Source organism: Vicugna pacos, chromosome 13, assembly GCF_048564905.1.
Source record: "Vicugna pacos chromosome 13, VicPac4, whole genome shotgun sequence".
Classification (NCBI taxonomy): Eukaryota; Metazoa; Chordata; class Mammalia; order Artiodactyla; family Camelidae; genus Vicugna; species Vicugna pacos.
In genome coordinates this window covers 48284693-48288235 of record NC_132999.1, presented here as the reverse complement: position 1 = coordinate 48288235, position 3543 = coordinate 48284693, and positions in this window count along the sequence as shown.

Below are 3543 nucleotides of genomic sequence, written 5' to 3'. Positions count from 1 at the left end.
AACTTATTGTAATTTTGGGGGGGTAATTAGGGTTGGTTTATTTATTTATTTATATGGAGGCACTGGAGATTGAACTCAGGACCTTGTGCATCCTAAGCATGCATCTACCACTGAGCATCTACCACTGCCCTCCCTCCTTAAATTCAGTTTTTAAAACAGTTTTATTTCTGAGTTTGTGAATCAGGAATTTATACCTGTCAATAGAACTCAGTTTCAATTTTTTTAACTCTTAAAAAAATGTTTTAAATATATTCTTATTGAAGTATAGTCAGTTTATAATATTGTGTCAATTTCTGGTATACAGATCAATGCTTCAGTCATATAGGAACATACATATATTCATTTTCATATTCTTTTTAACCATGTTACTGTAAGATATTGAATATAGTTCCCTGTGCTATACAGAATAAACCTGTTGTTTATCCATTTTATATCAGTTTCAATTTTTATCAATTCCCCGTCTTCCATCCTGGACCTACACCAGCCCTCCTTTTAAATTTTATTTTTGTTTACACTATCCTCCTTAATATGAAGGTTTTCTGGAGATTGTGAATGGAGGCAAGCAATGACACTCTGGGAGAGCTGACTCAGTTGAATCTAAGTGTCCCGCTCTGTACTTTCATGATACTCTAATCACAGCACAATTCATTCATCTGTTACTCTGTCAGTGGTTATTTCCTTTCCGCCTTCCCCTCTTTTGCTACTGTGAACAATACTGCTAGAGATATTCTCTTCTCTGTTGCTCCTGCAGGGACACACCCAACTGCTGCTGTCCAAGATGCGTGGAGGGAGACTAGCTGAAGGGAAATAGGGATAAGGTTTGCCAGGCTAGACATTCAGAAAACACAGGTGTGTGTTCAGATCAGTTCTGGAAACATCAGTTACTGTCCTTACTCTAGTCTCCCAATAGCTGATCGCACTATTGACTAATGTCTCCTGCTCTTCTCTTGGCTTCTGGGAAATCACCCTCCCCTCTCTGAACTGTCTTGTTCATGACTCTTCTGCAGGCATCTCCGCCTGAGCACACCTCTAAATGTTGGATGGACTTTCTCTTGACTCAGGAAGGAGCACTGCTCTCTTCTCTCTGCAGGTTTTCAAGGTAATATCATCCAGTCTTGGGGCCTTAAATACTACATATATACTGATAATTTCCCCCAAACTCTCTCATCCCAGACCTCTCCTCTAAGAGATATACAGACTAGAGCCACTGTGCACATGTCTGCCCCTGGATGTCCCATAGGTGTTCAGAACTTACTATGTCAAAAATAAAACTCGTGGTTTTGTCTCTGCAACCTGTCCTTCTAGTCTTCTCCTTTGCTGGAAATGATACCATCATCCACACACAGCTTGCACATAGACCATAATTTCTTCCTTTCCCTCACCACCTCCTAAATCCAATCCATCTCTAAGTCCTGTTGACTCTGTCTCCAATATATATCTGGACTCCTTCCACTTTTCTCCACTGCAACCTTGTCATCACCACCTCTCACCCGGATGACTGCAGTAGCCTCCTAAGTGATCTCTATGCATTTTCACTGGTCCCCTACAGTCTATTTTCTTTGTAGCAGCCAGATAAGTCTTTTAAAAATATAAATCTATCACTTGCCTGCTTAAAAACTGCCTATGGCTTCTTTCCCATTATACTTCATACACTATGCTTTGAAAAAAAAATTACATCCATATCAGGAGCTACAGGATTTACCCATCTGGTCTCTGCTGACTCCTGCCAACCTCTCCATTTGCCCTCTGTCCAACTAAGCCCCAGCTATATTGGCCTCTCCTCTGTTTCTTGAACATGCCAAGCAATATTCCACACCTCAAGGTTGTCACCTTTTCCTTTGCCCAGAACATTCTTGGCTAAGTCGTATTGTCTAAGTCCTTCTTGACCTTCAGGTCTTGGCACCTCCTCAAAAAAATTTTCCCCCTGCCTTCTCCCCATCCCAACTTTATTCTTATCCCTGCAGCAGATTTTTTTCATTCACAGTCCTTGCTATCTAACCGTCTTTGCCACGAGACTGCTGGCTTCACAAGGGCAGGGATCATATCTGTTTTACATACCAGTGTATCCTCAGTGCCTAAGCCAGAGCCAGAGTAAATACTCAAAAGATTTGTTGAGTGAATGTATTAATTAGCCTGCACTGGGTGAAAAGGATACAGAGGACCCAGATGTGGTCTTTCTTTTCTGTAATGTCATAGTCTAATGGATAAAAAACAAGTAAATAGGTAATTGCAAAACTGGTAAATAGTATAGTAGAGACTAGAACCGGACGAAATAGAAACTTACAGGGGTCCATACCCCAGTGTGGAGTATGTGTGTGAGGAGAGGGGAGGCTGGGTTTTTTACGTGATCCATGGCACCAGCATCTCCCTAGAAGAATTTCAGTTTTTTAAAATAAATTTATCTAGAGTACCAAGTTCCATGTACTGTTTCTTGTTTGTTTGTTTGCTTTTTTTTTGCACATTAAATTTATTTATGGCCCCACTGTTTCATATGTACATTTATGGGCTGTCCAAAACAGTAATTTTATCACCCCTAGAAATTTTAAATAATCTAAGTAATTCCTGAAGATCATGTTTTCAAATTCCTCACTAAGAACACATCCTTAGGTCGTCTTTGTGCTCCCAGATAATTAACTATTCAGCTAGCAGCAGTCTGCTTCAAGCACCCATTTTTCATTTGCAAAGTTGGTGATAATCATTTGATTGCCACCAAGTTCTGTACCTTGAGACAGTTATCAAGATCTAAACTTTAAATGGTACTTAACTTCTGTGTTGATCAGATGTCACACTGACGTGTAAGCATACGTGCCTTCCATTTCACATGCAAGAAATCCCCGCTTCTATGAAAAATTCCCTGACATACACTCGATGACCAATAACTCAAATGCCCTCAACCCCATCGCCCCATCTGCCGGCGTGGGAACACAGACCCGGGCAGCCTGAGGTCCCACGGACAACATGGCGCGGGCCAAACCAGGACGCTGCTCTCCACGCATTAAAGGACCCTCGGACCAGTCCCGGCCGCGGCGGGAACCTTTCTAGACTCACGGCAGCCACGCCCCTGTCCCGGCCACGCCATCGGAGAACAGGCGGCCATGAGGTCCGTGCTACCCGCGTCCCTGGAACCCACAGCGCAGCAAGTCCCCACCGAGCGCGGAGGCTAGAAAATCTGTTTGTTTCCTTTTAATATGCCCAAAGTCATACAGCTTTTAAGCGATGGAGCCAGGTTCTATCACTTATTCAAATTCAAAGCCAGGCATCCTGCATCCTTTAAAAAAATTGGAGATGAAATTCACATAATGTAAAATTAATCATTTTAAAGTGAACAATTCAGTGGCAGTTAGTACATTCACAATGTTGTGCAACCACCACCTCTACCTAGTTCCAAAACATTTCCCTTATTCCAACGTAAAACCCCTTACCCATTAAGTAATTTCCCTGCATTACCCTCTATGTAGTCTTTTTGATCATCACAATGACCCAATTATACAACTGAGGAAAGCGGGGCTTTAAGAAATTCAGCCATAGGGAGAAGTCCAGAAG